General features: G+C 41.0%; 1 long non-coding RNA gene and 1 other non-coding gene across 2 annotated transcripts; one reads left to right on the top strand and one right to left on the bottom strand.

Annotated features, from left to right (window-relative positions):
• The first annotated feature begins 6198 nt into the window (after positions 1-6198).
• Positions 6199-6279, top strand: TRNAL-CAG (transfer RNA leucine (anticodon CAG)). The gene has a single exon. It is a non-coding gene; the product is annotated as a tRNA-Leu (tRNA).
• A 4173-nt stretch (positions 6280-10452) lies between these two features.
• LOC147792494 (uncharacterized) lies at positions 10453-11085 on the bottom strand. The gene is made up of 2 exons (XR_015421285.1): positions 10953-11085; positions 10453-10812 (listed from the first exon to the last, which is right to left on the bottom strand). It is a non-coding gene; the product is annotated as an uncharacterized LOC147792494 (long non-coding RNA).
• Between the last annotated feature and the right edge of the window lie 5797 nt (positions 11086-16882).

Here is a 16882-nt window from a genome sequence, read left to right as displayed (position 1 = left end):
CCGATACAAAATCTGTTTGTGTTTCATTTTCGAGAACTTTGTATAACTTTCAAATTTATTTCATTTTCGTGCTTGAATATTTTCTATAAAATTGAGCATGGAACATGGATCGACGGAGGAGTACCTAAGTAAAATTGAGGCAACGACTTTGAGATTTCTCTGAGTCGCCGGAACCTGAAAATCATATTCGTTGCAGAAGAACGAAATGACAAAGTTGGCTTCGAAGGGTTTTAGCCGTTTTCGTCTGATTTGATAGAAGGAAGAGTAAAGGGCAAAGTTGTCTTTGGAAAATATTCAAACAATGGGTTTTGGTTTTAAGTAAAAAAGCTCATTTATTATTTAAATAAATAAATTATTTTTAGTATTAAATAAATAAAAGTTATATTCCTTAGGATTGAGGTTAAGAGGAAATTCCAATAAACCTATAACGGGCCAAAGCTAATAATAGGCCGATCCTTGTGTTGATGTCCTTCTTCTCTATCAGAGCCAGGTTTCGATTCTGGGACCTGTGGGTTATGAGCCCACCACGCTTCCGCTGCGCCACTCTGATTTGTTAGAAAAGAAGATGAGCTATTGTGATACGTGCTCCAGGGTGACAGAGTTGAGGAGTCAAAATCCCGTGTAGCTAGGAATCCAATAAACCTATAGGGGGCCAAAGCGAATAATATGTTGATCCTTGTGTTGCAGCAAGTGTCATTATAAATCTATCAGAGAGACATTATAAAATTGCTTTTCTCTATCATTTTTGTATATCTCTATCATTCTCTCTCTATCATTTTTTATGCTTTTGCTTCTCTCTAAGGTACATTATAAAACTGCTTATGATATAGAGTAACCTGAAATCCAATAAACGTATAACGGGCCAAAGCGGATAATAGGTCGAGCAAGTCTAAGGTATTGGTTTGAGAGGTATAATGATCCTTGTGTTGCAGCAAATGTCATTGTAAAACTGCTTTCTCTATCATTTTTGAAGTCTTTCTTCTCTATTAGAGCCAGGTTTCGATCCTGGTCACCACGCTTCTGCTGCGTCACTCTGATTCACCACGCTTCTGCTGCGTCACTCTAATTCACCACGCTTCTGCTGCGTCACTCTGATTTGTTAGAAAAGAGGATGAGCTATTGTGATCTGTGCTCCAAGGTGATTTATGGATATTATCTGTGTTAGTTCCAAGTGTTTTCGATCCTGGTCACCACGCTTCTGCTGCGTTACTCTAATTCACCACACTTCTCCTGCGTCACTCTGATTCACCACGCTTCTGCTGCGTCACTCTGATTCACCACGTTTCTGCTGCGTCACTCTGATTTGTTAGAAAAGAGGATGAGCTATTGTGATCTGTGCTCCAAGGTGATTTATGGATATTATCTGTGTTAGCTCCAAGTGTTTAACAGTGTGTTCTCCAGTTAGGTTGGTTATAAAATGACTTAGGACTTAGGTCAAGATGGGTACACTAGACTAAGCACCTTAGGATCGTTAAGAGGGAAATAGACTCTATTACTCCTAGACTAAAGAAAGAGTTTGAGAAGTCAAAATAGAGGAAACTATAATCCAATAAACCTCTAACGGGCCAAAGCAGATAATAGGCCAAGCAAGTCTAAGGTACTAGTTTTGAGAGGTATAATGATACTTGTGTTGTAGCAAATGTCATTGTGGTTTGATCTTAGGACCTATGGGTTATGGTCCACCACGCTTCTGCTGCGCCACTCTAATTTGTTAGAAAAGAGGATGAACTATTGTGATTTATGGATATTATTTTCTTGTTGAGCTATTTTCTTCAATTTTACTTGACGAAATTTCAAGCAATTACATTCGATTCACAAGAACCCCTAAATAACTTTTCAATAAAAAGTAAAGTCCAAAGTATGTAAGTTTCCACTTTTTAGCCCACTCTTTTTTGGTAGTTCGATCGTGGAATTTCTTTTTTTTTTTTTTTTTTTTTGTATTTCCGGAATATGAGTGTGTGACTTGTTAGAATTGATCCTATGGATATGACAGAGAAGAAGTCAGTCACCTTGATCAAGATGCTGAGTTGGTCTAAGGCGCCAGTTTCAAATACGAAAGGCCATTTGTTCAAATCCCATTCTTGACATGAAATTCTTTTGCAAAAGTTTTTTTTATCATGGATAAGACAAATGAGTTGGTCTAAGGCGCCAGTTTCAAGTACGAAAGGCCATTTGTTCAAATTCCATTCTTGACATGAAATTCTTTTGTAAGAGTGTTCTTTCAGGGACCTGTGGGTTATGGGCCCACCACGCTTGAGACAGTGTGTTCTCCAGTTAGGTTGGTAACCTGGAATCCAATAAACCTATAACGGGCCGAAGCAAATAGTGTTGCAGCAAATGTCTTTGTAAAACTGCTTTCTCTATCATTTTTGAAGTCTTTCTTCTCTATTAGAGCCAAGTTTCAATCTTTGGACCAGTAGTGTAATACCCGAAGAAAGAAGAAAAAGAAAAAAAATATAAATATAAGAAAAGTTGAGAGGGGCAAATAGGTAAATTTGCCCCTCCAACCACCTAAGGGGTCCAAACGAAACCCTATCCATAGTCCTGCAAAAGAGAGATAGTGAGAGAAAGGGGTAGAGAGAACCTAGAGAGAGGAGAAAGGATGAACCGCCGGAAGACTCACCGAAAATTACCATCGGAGTCTATTTCGGTGAAGATCATGATGCAAGGAGGTGAAGATCATGCAGAGAGACTTTCTTGGAAGGGAAAAGAGAATGTGGGTGGCCGGAGTCCCATTTTTCATCAAGAAGTCGGAAAACCCGCAAGGTAAGGATCTTGAACGTTTCCTCAAATCTATGGTTTTCCTTTGTGAATCAAGATCTGAAATCTTGATATATTCATCTAGGAACAACTCTACGCATGATCTGTGAAGAAGTTTGGCCAGACCTCAACCCGAAGGTGGAGATCCGAGAGTCGTCCGAGAACGGTGAGCGAAATTCTGACCTTCTTAACTCGTTCGGTAGTTAATCGAAAATTACGAAAAAAATACGAGGACGTAGCCCGTAACACGATCTAAAATTTTGTCGAAGAAATCATGTCGATCAGATCTACGGATCGAAAGATATGAAAATCGGTAAAGAAGGTTGTGTTTCGGTTTTCACAGGCCAGAGAAGAAGGGAGAAGAAAAGAAAAAAAAAAAGAAGAAAAGAGTCTGCCGGCGAGCGGCGGACGGCGGCGACAGGCGAGCGGCGGACGGCGGCGACAGGCGCCGGACACGCGTCGACCATCGGCTGGAGCAACGCAGCTCCAGCGAGGCGTGGACATGTGTCGCCTGCAAGCCGGGCCGAACAGCGACGCGAGCCGAGCCGACCGGACCGGCCGACCCGCGACAACGCGGAGGCGGGCGCGCGTGCAGCCTGTGACTGGCGCCTTCCCGCGCGCGTGGCCACGCACTCCCAGCGTGCTGCTGGCGCGTGAGCGCGCGTGGAACGGCCAATTTAGCCCGGTTGTGTTCTGTTTTCCCGATTTTTGTCCCGGTTCCAGTTCTAATACTATTTTTACGTGAATAGGGACTTAAATTAGAGAAATCAGTATTTTTGGACACCTCACGGGCAAAGAAATGCTAGCGAAAGGGCACGCGTCAACCAGGTAAGTCACTACCCGGTATTTAGGAAGAAATACTTGTAGGGTTCGCTTGGATTGTAGGTATGCATGTTAGTAATTTTGTCTTAAATTAGCTCTCCATGAATGAGATTAATTAGATGGATTGTTATGATGTGTTGGGTGAATTATCTGGTGTTTCTTGTATGCCTTAAGCTTCCGTTGTACGTATGCATGCGTTTAATTTATGTTAGAATTGTGTATGCCGGGTTTCGGGTGCTTGATGGACGAATTCGCCCCATTGAGCGCGAACTTCGTGCTCTGGGTGCTTGTTGGAGGTCATCGCCCCGTTGAGCCGGTATGCCTAGTTTGCATGAATTACATACTATGATGCTAGAAGAAGATTGCATGTACCCTCAGTTAATTGCTAGGGCCCATTTCTATGATAAGATTAGGGAATTTCTATTAGGAGCGATATGCCGCTCTAGTCAGACTTAATTTTTTTCTAGAAACATAGCGGTTTACCACGGCAAGAAAGTACCTAGGAGTGTTCATAAATTGCTAGCGTAAGAACGGTATCTATAGCTTCGTGAGAGGACCAAGGGTCCCTGATCAGTCATTTTTGAAGTCTTTCTTCTTAATGAGAGCCAAGTTTCAATCCTGGGACATGTGGGTTATGGGCCCACCACGCTTCCGCTGTGCCACTTTGATTTGTTAAAAAAGCTTCCGCTGCGCCACTCTGATTTGTTAAAAAAGAGGATGAGCTATTGTGATCTGTGCTTTAGGGTGATTTGTGTATATTATCTATCCGTTGAGCTGTTTGCTTGTATTATGCATGATATAGTATGTGTTAACTCCAGGTGTTTGACGCACACTAGACTAAGCACCTTAGGATTGACGTTAATAGGAAATAGGCTCTAGACTAAGCACCTTAGGATTGACGTTAATAGGAAATAGACTCTATACTAAGCACCTTAGGATTGACGTTAATAGGAAACAGGCTCTGCTTGTATTATGCATGATATAGTATGTGTTAACTCCAGGTGTTTGGCGTACACTAGACTAAGCACCTTAGGATTGACGTTAATAGGAAATAGGCTCTGCTTGTAGTATGCATGATATAGTATGTGTTAACTCCAGGTGTTTGGCGTACACTAGACTAAGCACCTTAGGATTGACGTTAATAGGAAATAGGCTCTAGACTAAGCACCTTAGGATTGACGTTAATAGGAAATAGGCTCTAGACTAAGCACCTTAGGATTGACGTTAATAGGAAATAGGCTCTAGACTAAGCACCTTAGGATTGACGTTAATAGGAAATAGGCTCTAGACTAAGCACCTTAGGATTGACGTTAATAGGAAATAGGCTCTAGAGGAGTCAAAATAGAGTAACCTGGAATCCAATAAACCTATAACGGGCCAAAGCGGATAATAGGTCGAGCAAGTCTAAGGTACTGGTTTGAGAGGTATAATGATCCTTGTGTTGCAGCAAATGTCATTGTAAAACTGCTTTCTCTATCCATTTTTGAAGTCTTTCTTCTCTATTAGAGCCAGGTTTCGATCCTGGCCACCACGCTTCTGCTGCGCCACTCTGATTTGTTAGAAAGGAGGATGAGCTATTGTGATCTGTGCTCCAGGGTGATTTATGGATGCTATCTTTCCGTTGAAGCAAACATGCATGATATAGAGTATGTGTTAGCTCCAAGTGTTTGACAGTGTGTTCTCCAGTTAGGTTGGTTATAAAATGACTTAGGACTTAGGTCAAGATGGGTACACTAGTAGGTCAAGATGGGTACACTAGTAGGTCAAGATGGGTACACTAGTAGGTCAAGATGGGTACACTAGACTAAGCACCTTAGGATCGTTAAGAGGGAAATAAGACTCTATTACTCCTAGACTAAAGAAAGAGTTTGAGAAGTCAAAATAGAGTAAACTAGAATCCAATAAACCTCTAACGGGCCAAAGCGGATAATAGGCCAAGCAAGTCTAAGGTACTAGTTTTGAGAGGTATAATGATCCTTGTGTTGTAGCAAATGTCATTGTGGTTTCGATCCTAGGACCTGTGGTTTATGGTCCACCACGCTTCAGCTGCGCCACTCTGATTTGTTAGAAAAGAGGATGAACTATTGTAATTCATGGATATTGTTTTCTTGTTGAGCTTTTTGCGCCACTCAGATTCGTTAGAAAAGAGGATGAGTTATTGTGATCTGTGCTCCAGGGTGATTTATGGATATTATCTTCCCGTTGAACTTGTTTGCTTGTGTATTAGGTCAAGGTGTTTGACAGTGTGTTCAACCTATCTAGCGTGTTTATCTACATAGAGCTAGTGTGTAAGAGTTAGGTTGGTTATATAATGACTTAGGTGAAGATGCGTACACTAGACTAAGCACCTTTGGATCGTGGCGACGTTAAGAGGAAATAGACCCTATTACTTGAGGACTAAAGAAAGAGTTGAGGAGTCAAGATAGAGTAACCTGGAACCAAAAACTCGTGTTAAGAAACCTAGCTGTCCTAGGAATCCAATAAACCTCTTCAACTCCTAGGCATGATCAAGACGCATTTTAAAACCGTGAGACTGACGACGATGCATTAGTACCTGAAAGTGGATAATATATGCTAGCAGTAACTTGTAGCTATTACAAAAAAAAAAAAAAAATAGTCAAGATGGCCGAGTTGGTCTAAGGCGCCAGTTTCAGGTACTGGTCCGAAAGGGCATGGGTTCAAATCCCATTCTTGACATGATTTTCTTATTTGTCAATGATTGGAGAGGTATATTGCTCAACATTTTAAAATGTGAGGACATATGTAACGAGCAATGTAGTAGTGGGTGGCAAAATCTCGTATCAACTAATTTTGTATGTATATTATATCACATTTTTGTCAAACGATGTCGTATCATAAACTTAGCCACTATGCACGTGTCCTATCCGATAGTAAGACCGCTTACTTGGTTGGTCTTAGCTGGTTCTCTCTAAATTTTGGTACATTTGCTTTTCGTCCTACTAGAGATCGTCAATCTTCTTTCATGACTAACTACAATTTCTTAACTCAATTTAATATAAATTGAGAAATTGAATCTTATATTGACCTTCATTTCCTTAAGCAAGGTCAATTCCAGCTTCAAGATAGTCGAAACCGCAAAAATTGGGCAAAATATCCTTTACGGAGCCAATGAGCTAGATTCTGAGCCGCAAAGCCTAGACTAGCCGGTTCAGCCACATAAGCCAAAGAAGTTTCTGGCTGTAGGCGTGACACGTGGCACAATGAGGCGTGAGAGCGTGTTTTCCGACGATTGAGTTTCTTTTTTGTGTGGCTGATACAAAATCTGTCTGTGTTTCATTTTCGAGAACTTTGTATAACTTTCAAATTTATTTCATTTTCGTGCTCGAATATTTTCTATAAAATTGAGCATGGAACATGGATCGACGGAGGAGTACCTAAGTAAAATTGAGGCAACGACTTTGAGATTTCTCTGAGTCGCCGGAACCTGAAAATCATATTCGTTGCAGAAGAACGAAATGACAAAGTTGGCTTCGAAGGGTTTTAGCCGTTTTCGTATGATTTGAGAGAAGGAAGAGTAAAGGGCAAAGTTGTCTTTGGAAAATATTCAAACAATGGGTTTTGGTTTTAAGTAAAAAAGCTCATTTATTATTTAAATAAATAAATTATTTTTAGTATTAAATAAATAAAAGTTATATTCCTTAGGATTGAGGTTAAGAGGAAATTCCAATAAACCTATAACGGGCCAAAGCTAATAATAGGCCGATCCTTGTGTTGATGTCCTTCTTCTCTATCAGAGCCAGGTTTCGATTCTGGGACCTGTGGGTTATGAGCCCACCACGCTTCCGCTGCGCCACTCTGATTTGTTAGAAAAGAAGATGAGCTATTGTGATACGTGCTCCAGGGTGACAGAGTTGAGGAGTCAAAATCCCGTGTAGCTAGGAATCCAATAAACCTATAGGGGGCCAAAGCGAATAATATGTTGATCCTTGTGTTGCAGCAAGTGTCATTATAAATCTATCAGAGAGACATTATAAAATTGCTTTTCTCTATCATTTTTGTATATCTCTATCATTCTCTCTCTATCATTTTTTATGCTTTTGCTTCTCTCTAAGGTACATTATAAAACTGCTTATGATATAGAGTAACCTGAAATCCAATAAACGTATAACGGGCCAAAGCGGATAATAGGTCGAGCAAGTCTAAGGTATTGGTTTGAGAGGTATAATGATCCTTGTGTTGCAGCAAATGTCATTGTAAAACTGCTTTCTCTATCATTTTTGAAGTCTTTCTTCTCTATTAGAGCCAGGTTTCGATCCTGGTCACCACGCTTCTGCTGCGTCACTCTGATTTGTTAGAAAAGAGAATGAGCTATTGTGATCTGTGCTCCAGGGTGATTTATGGATATTATCTTTCCGTTGAAGCAAACATGCATGATATAGAGTATGTGTTAGCTCCAAGTGTTTGACAGTGTGTTCTCCAGTTAGGTTGGTTATAAAATGACTTAGGACTTAGGTCAAGATGGGTACACTAGTAAGTCAAGATGGGTACACTAGTAAGTCAAGATGGGTACACTAGTAAGTCAAGATGGGTACACTAGACTAAGCACCTTAAGAGGGAAATAGACTCTATTACTCCTAGACTAAAGAAAGAGTTTGAGAAGTCAAAATAGAGGAACTAGAATCCAATAAACCTCTAACGGGCCAAAGCAGATAAATAGGCCAAGCAAGTCTAAGGTACTAGTTTTGAGAGGTATAATGATACTTGTGTTGTAGCAAATGTCATTGTGGTTTGATCCTAGCATCTATGGGTTATGGTCCACCACGCTTCTGCTGCGCCACTCTGATTTGGTAGAAAAGAGGATTTACTATTGTGATTTATGGATATTATTTTCTTGTTGAGCTATTTTCTTCAATTTTACTTGACGGAATTTCAAGCAATTACATTCGATTCACAAGAACCCCTAAATAACTTTTCAATAAAAAGTAAAGTCCAAAGTATGTAGGTTTCCACTTTTTAGCCCACTCTTTTTTGGTAGTTCGATCGTGGAATTTCTTTTTTTTTTTTTTTTGTATTTCCGGAATATGAGTGTGTGACTTGTTAGAATTGATCCTATGGATATGACAGAGAAGAAGTCAGTCACCTTGATCAAGATGCTGAGTTGGTCTAAGGCGCCAGTTTCAAATACGAAAGGACATTTGTTCAAATCCCATTCTTGACATGAAATTCTTTTGCAAAAGTTTTTTTATCATGGATAAGACAAATGAGTTGGTCTAAGGCGCCAGTTTCAAGTACGAAAGGCCATTTGTTCAAATTCCATTCTTGACATGAAATTCTTTTGTAAGAGTGTTCGTTTAGGAACCTGTGGGTTATGGGTCCACCACGCTTGAGACAGTGTGTTCTCCAGTTAGGTTGGTAACTGGGAATCCAATAAACCTATAACGGGCCGAAGCAAATAGTGTTGCAGCAAATGTCTTTGTAAAACTGCTTTCTCTATCATTTTTGAAGTCTTTCTTCTCTATGAGAGCCAAGTTTCAATCCTGGGACCAGTAGGTTATGGGCCCACCACGCTTCCGCTGCGCCACTCTGATTTGTTAGAAAGAAGGATGAGCTATTGTGATCTGTGCTCCAGGGTGATTTATGGATATTATCTTCCCGTTGAGCTTGTTTTCTTGTATTGTGCATGATAAAGTATGCATTTGCTCCAGGTGTTTGACAATGTGTTCAACCTATTTAGTGTGTTTATCTACACAGAGCTAGAGTGTAAGAGTTAGGTTGGTTATATGATGACTTAGGTCAAAATGTGTACACTAGACTAAGCACCTTAGGATCGTGGCGACGTTAAAAGGAAATAGACCATATTACTCGAGGACTAAAGAAAGAGTTGATGAGTTAAAATAGAGTAACCTGGAACTAAAAGCTCGTGTTAAGAAACCTAGTTGGCCTAGAAATCCAATAAACCTCTTCAACTCCTAGACATGATCAAGACGCATTTTAAAATCGTGAGACTGATGACGATGCATCAGTACTTGGAAGTGGATAATATATCCTAGCAGTGATTTGTAGCTGTTATAAAAAAGAATAGTCAAGATGGCCGAGCTGGTCTAAGGCGCCAGTTTTAGGTACTGGTCCGAAAGGGCATGGGATTTCTCAGCATTTTAAAATGTGAGGACATATGTAACGAGCAATGTAGCAGTGGGTGGCGAAATCTCGTATAAACTAATTTTGTATGTATATTTCATCACATTTTTGTCAAACAATGTCATATCATAAACTTAGCCACTATGCACGTGTCGTCATACATCAAACAAGTCGGGCAACCTATTCGATAGTAAGACCGCTTACTTGGTTGGCCTTAGCCGGTTCTCCCTAAATTTGAGTATATTTGCTTTTCGTCCCACTAGAACGACAATCTTCTTTCATGAGTAACTACAATTTCTTAACTCAATTTAATATAAATCGAGAAATTGAATCTTATATTGACCTTCATTTCTTTAAGCAAGGTCAATTTAAGCTTCAAGAGAGTCGGAAGGACAAAAATTGGGCAAAATATCCTTTATCGAGCCAATGAGCTAGATTCTGAGTCGCGAAGCCGAGACTAGCCGGCTAAGCCACATAAGCTAAAGAAGTTTCTGGCTGTGGGCGCGACACGTGGCACAATGAAGTGTTAGAGCGTGTTTTCCGATGATTGAGTTTCTTTTTTGTGTGGCCGATACAGAATCTGTTTGTGTTTCATTTTTTAGAACGGTGTATAACTTTCAAATTTATTTCATTTTCGTGCTCGAATATTTTCTATAAAATCTAGACTTCGATATTGAGGGCAACGTCAATGTTTTATTCTTTAATAACAACTTTAATATCTTATTGAGATGTACTCATTTTTATATTAAATATTTTCATATATTTAAGAACTTAAATGATTAATAGACACTTTGTTAGAGCATTACAGAAAACACACTACTTGTGTAGTAAAGAAAAGATTCGATGTGATGTAAGGCAAAGGTGATGGATTTGTCTAAGGATTCCATGGATGAATGAGCTCAAATACATTTATTCGATTATTATATAAAGAAAAGCCCTTCTTATCTGCACGCCAAATGCAGTGCGAATAGTTGCATCGGTCTTGAAGCCAAATTCCCTTCTCTGGCCAAAAAACCTCGAACGAAAGCTTCCCGTAATTGCTACTAAAATTGCACCAAAACAATGTTGTCTGCCACAAATTCTCTTTGAATTTCCAGCTGTATTCTTGTTTGGACAGAAGAATGTGCTCCCCTAAATCAGAAAGTTACATCAGATGGGAACAAATTCAATTGAAAAAAGGAAAAAGTTCGAACTACAAGAGTTTATACAGATATACATAAAATAATATGGTCTCGTTGAATAATTTGTCGTGGTGCAATACCCTTATTTACCTAAATCGTCGTTTTTCGATTTGCAATGGACCTGTAAAGGTATGTCTTGATAATTAAGAATCGTCACTTCCCAACGAGATTGTGGATATTGGGCTGCAAAACAAGTGAAAACATTAGAAATTGATGCAAAAGTAAACAAAATCATATAGAGATTGTTCATAGCCTTCATTTTTTGATCAACTTAGAATTTGTTTGTGTTGCATTTGGATCCTTTTGAACCATATATATATATATATGATTATTGCACTAAAACAAAGATACCTTTTTAACGACTTTTAAAGATAGATTTTTATGTAAAACGCTATTAAAAGAAAAACGAACAAAAAACTGGAAGGATATTAAGCGTGTTCGTGTTCGTTTGTTCGGTTACACTTTATTTAGCAAAGAATCACACACATCCCCAAGCTTAGGTTGCTTTTTTTTTTTTTTCTCTCCGGACATCAATCACATACTTCCTAATTCCATTCTGATGTCTCCTTCTCAATTTTCTTCTATTTTGGTGCTCGAAATTTTTGAATAAAACGAGACGTGTATATTCATTTTGAAGTCAGTATTTTATTTTTCGATAACAACTTGGATATTTCATTACCATACATGCACTATTTTGTTAAATGTCTCTAAATAATTGAGAACTCAAATGTTCAATAGACTTATTTTTATTAGATAAGTATTGTAGTAAGAACACAACTTCCATTTGGTCTAAGAACTTCGTGAATGAATGAGGTCGAATAACTTTGTTTTACTATTATAAAAAGAAAAAATTTTCTCATCAACATCACAGATGCAGTGCCAATAGTAGCATTGTTCTTGAAAACAAACTTCATTATCCGGCGAAAACACCTCGAACAAAGCATGTCCAAGATTGCTACTGTAACGACCCTAAATTTCCACATACTCAGAGTCACTACTAACGTCTCATGCTCATCTATAATGCAGAAATATAACTCTTACATGAATATAACTGATAACGTAAACTTTAAAAAAAAAACGTTTAAAACAACTTCTTCTCTGGAAAACACAGCCATGGTCTTACGTGTTTAAATATGAAATACTGAAGTTAGAAAACAAAAACAAATACAAAATAATTTAAAACAATGAAATGCAAAACAACCTATTCTAACTTAAGACTAGAAATTCAAATATGAGTCTACCCTATGCACATGCCACAGTCTCTGCTCGAGATGCCGCCGTCCTCCGTACAAGTGCGCCTTGCCTTTACCTGAAAAAAATGATGTGGTACACGGCCTGAATATTTCAAAGAATACTCAGTAAGTGGCCCCACTATAGGGGTCATGCTAATGCAAACACATGCAATCATGAATAGGGACCTATCTCTAATCATCTTAGGGGTGGCCTCCAGTCTCGGACAAATTGGATGTGTAGTACTTCCCTACACACGACTCACACGTGCGAGTGTAAGTCCCTAGGGCGCTCGCACACCCCCTGGACCCTCTGGTCAAGCTAATCTGTAGCGACGTCCGGAGGTCAGCGGAACCCCATAGTGTCATGCGCCTCATGAACACCCTCATCTGTGTGCTTTCGCACCTGTGCGCATTCGCGCTCATCATAAGGTGCGCGTCCGCACTCATCATCTCTAGGGGAAGTAGCCGTATGCTTATGAACATACAAAATGCATGAGGTCCCTCTAAATCCATCGTAATGTCTCTTCTGACACAACCCTCTAGTCTCATCTCTTTGTTACTCTAGGTAACTCATACTCGTGGATATTTATATTAATATCATTTTCATGCTCTTAGGGTTGTGTCCTACGTCAATCTAACGACATGATGCAATATGGCACTCATCATCATCTAGCATGCTCAATATGAAAAACATCATCATATTAAGGTAAAAATCATGCAATCATCATGCTCATATAATGCCACACGTGCGTCAAACATATCAAGCGTCACTCAACAAAATATGTATATACCGCACATATCATCAAGCATCATAATCCACACATCATCATAACTCATACAATTATTTAGCCTATCCTATAGTAAGGCCACTTACTTGGTTGGCCTTGGCCGAAGTACTCCCTAAATAGCTAAACGTAAGCTCCCGTTCCGTGAGAGCCGCTTCCTACAACGCCGGGGTTTGTTTCCTATCACACCGTTCACCACTTTTCGTTAGTATTTCACAATTAATTTACCAATAATTTATAAATGTGAAATACGGCTCTAAAACGGCCTCGGATACCTTTATCGGGGCCAAAAACAGGTCCGGGAGGGTCGAAACAGTGGAAACCGGGCTGAAAACAGGTGAGCCGAGCCAAACAGCCGCTGGAGGAGCCGCCGGAGCGTCACCGGAGGGAGCCCGAGCCGTTTGCGCCGAGCTGAGCCGAGGGACTGCCGCGCCGCTGTGTGACACGTGGCAGAAGCAGAGGAAGCCATGTTGGGCGGTAGTGTCGGGTCGAAGCGCGGGTCGCAGTCCGGTTCGGGTCGTGGTTCGGGTCGCGGGCTGTGGAAGGCTGCTGGGCCAAGGCTAATCGTTGGGCCTCTGCTTACTGGGCTGGGCCGCAAGTGTTTGGTTTGCAGGCCGGCTCAATTGGACCGTGGGTCTAGTCTGGGTTGGTTCAACTGAACCGTAACTTCTGGGCCGGTTTGAGGTTTGGGCCGCTGTAGTTGGGCTGGGCCGAAGGCAGAGGCAAAGGGAGGAACGGGCTGGCTCTCCCGGGTTCTGGGTTCGGGTTGACCCGGATCCGTGGATCTCGTCTTCCTTACCCGACTTAGACCGATTTTCCAGCGAGCTTTCTCTCTCCTCCCCGCGGCGTTTCCGTTGCCGATTTCGGTCCTCTTCCTTCCCTTTTCCTCTTTGTTCGTCGTCCTTCTTTCGTTTCTGGGAGTTTTGCGGCCTAAAAGCTCCTAAAAGCCACAGATCTAAGAATCGATTAAGAAACCTAATTTTCTGACCTCGGTTACCGACGACGACGCTTACGAAATAACACAAAACGCACCCTGAGTCATTGTGCTTTCGTTAGGGATCCCTCTTATGGTGGTAACAGGTCGTTTGGTGTCGGTTTGAGGGTGGTTTGAGGGCTCGTCGGAGAACTGGACACTCGCCGACGTTTGTCCGAAATCTCTCTCTCTCTCTCTCAAAATTTTCTCTCTTTTCTCCCTTTGCAGGTCTTCTGAAGATGCTGGGTGTCGTGGGTTGAGGGTGGGCGTGCTGTGACCGTTGTTTCGCGTTGGTTCCGCGAAACTCGGCGGTCGCTGGAAAACTCGCGGGTTTTCCGGTGACTGAGTTTTTTTTTTCGTTTTCTCATTTTCCTTTATTTATTTATTTAATATATATATATATATTTTTTTTCTTTCTTTCCCGTGTCGTTACATTATCTACCCCTAAAAAGAACTTTCGTCCTCGAAAGTCTCAAACTCTTGTACCAACTCGGGGTATTTCTCTCTTATCTCGTCCTCACGCTCCCACGTGGCTTCCTCACTGTGGTGATTCCGCCACAGTACCTTAACGAACGCAATACTCCTGTTGCGTAATGTTTTTACTTCTCTAGCTAAGATTCTTACTTGGTTTTCCTCGTAGCTCAGATCTTCATCGAGTTGGAGTGGTTCGTAGTCTATTACGTGGATAGGGTTCGTAATGTACTTTCTTAGAATCGACACATGAAATGCATCGTGTATTCCTAAGTGGGCTATAGGTAGGGCTAACTTATACGCTACTGGACCAACTCGCTCTAGGATCTCGAATGGTCCAATGAATTTAGGACTTAACTTGCCCGTACTTCCGAACCTCAAGACACCTTAAATAGGTGCCACCTTGAGGAATACTAGGCCCCTTGTCTCGAACTCTAAGCTTCTACGCCTTACATCGGCGTAGCTTTTCTGTCGACTTTTAGTGATACGCATCCTCTCTCAAATTTTTCTGAACAGCCTCGTTGGTGAGTCGAACTAGCTCGGGTCCTACTAACTCTCTTTCGCCTACTTCGTCCCAACATAGTGGGGACCTACACCGTTTCCCATACAAGGCCTCAAACGGTGTCTTACCAATAGTGGCTTGGAAGTTGTTATTATACGAGAATTCCATGAGGTGGAGTATGGAATCCCAACTTCCCCTAAAATCTAGTACTCCAGCGCATAACATATCCTCTAGAATTTGGTTTAAACACTTCGTTTGTCCATCTGTTTGGGGGGGTGGAAGGCGGTAATAAAATCGAGGCGGGTACCCAATGCTTTTTGAAGTCCGCACCAAAACGCTAACGTAAAGCGTGAATCCCGATCCAACACTATAGACACTAGGACTCCATGTAGTCTTACTATTTCTTTCACATACAGTTGTGCCCATTTGTCAACTGTATATGTAGCTTTCCCAAGTAGGAAGTGTGCCGATTTGGTCAACCTATCGACGACTACCCAGATCACTGTATATGCTTTGTGCGTTTTGGGTAATCCTACTATGAAACCCATTGCTATGTTTTCCCACTTCCACTCTGGTATGCTTAGGGGCTACAACAACCCCACTGCCTTTTGTTTAGGAACTTTCACTTGTTGACAAACTAAGCACTCGCTCACAAACTCGGCCATGTCCCTATTCTCTTCTATCAGAAATGTTGTTTAAAATCTTGGTACATTTTTGTACCTCCTGGGTGCATGGCAAATGGCGAGTTGTGAGCTTCCGTTAGTATCTCCTTCCTTAACTTCTCTGGGACACATAGGCCTCCCTGATACAATAGTCCTTCATCTTAGGTCTTCGAGAATCCATTTACTAGACTCTCAGCTGGCTGGCTTAAGACTTTCTATAGGTTTGGATCCTCTCATTCGGAGGTCACCATTCTTTGCCAAAGTGTAGGTTGCACTGTAAGTCGGGCCAGTTGTGCTATGACTCTCTCGGTCGCTACAACTATGTTGGCTCCCTAGAATTTTCTTTGTACCCTTACTTCCCTCATAATGAGGGCTGAAGAGTGGGCCACCTTTCTACTCAAAGCGTCTGCGACCACATTTGCTTTTCCAAGGTGGTACTGGATATCTACATCGTAGTCCTTCACCAATTCTAACCACCTTCTCTGTCTCATATTTAACTCTTTCTGGGTGAAGAAATATTTAAAATATTGTGGTCGGTTAAACTTTGAATTTTCTCTCCATACAGGCAGTGTCACCAAATTTTCAGCGCGAACACTACAGCGCCAAACTCCAGATCATGGGTAGGGTAATTATCTTCGTTTTCTTTTGGTTGACGGGACGTGTATGCAACAACTTTAACGTGTTGCATTAACATCCTAGTCCATTCTTTGAATGCATCACTATAGATTACGTACTCTTCTGAGATCTTGGGAACCGTGAATACCAGGACGGTTACCAATCTCTATTTTAGGTTTTGGAAGCTTGCCTCACAAGCATCATTTCATATAAATGGTACCCCTTTTCTCGTTAGCTATGTCAAAGGCGAGGCTATTCTAGCAAAGTCCTACACGAACCTTCGATAGTATCTCGCTAGTCCTAAGAAACTCTGTGCTGATGTTACCGAAGTTGGGCGTTCCTACTTCGTGACCGCTTTGACCTTAGTAGGATCTACGGATACTCCACCCTTTGTCGACACGTATCCTAAGAATGAGACTTATCGTAACCAAAATTCACACTTTGAGAACTTGTCCTACAACTTGTTCTCTCTTAGGGTGGCTAGGACTTTTTAGAGGTGTTCCTGGTATTCCAAGTCTGTTTTTGAGTACACTAGGATGTCATTAATGAGCACGATCACACAAGTGTCTAGATAGTCCTTGAACACTTGGTTCATTAACTCCATTAACACAGCTGAAGCATTGGTGAGGCTAAATGACATACCACGAACTTATAGCGATCATACCTTGTCCTAAATGCTGTCTTTGGTGCGTCTTTTTCTTTACTCTTTATTTAATGATAACCTGACCGTAGGTCTATCTTAGAAAATATTGTTGCTTCTCTTAGTTGATCGAATAAGTC

Source organism: Cucurbita pepo, chromosome 6 (assembly GCF_057944985.1).
Source record: "Cucurbita pepo subsp. pepo isolate OVF chromosome 6, ASM5794498v1, whole genome shotgun sequence".
NCBI classification, from domain to species: Eukaryota; Viridiplantae; Streptophyta; class Magnoliopsida; order Cucurbitales; family Cucurbitaceae; genus Cucurbita; species Cucurbita pepo.
The sequence above is the reverse complement of the archived record's forward strand: the minus strand, read 5'-3'. Positions and strand labels throughout refer to the sequence as shown.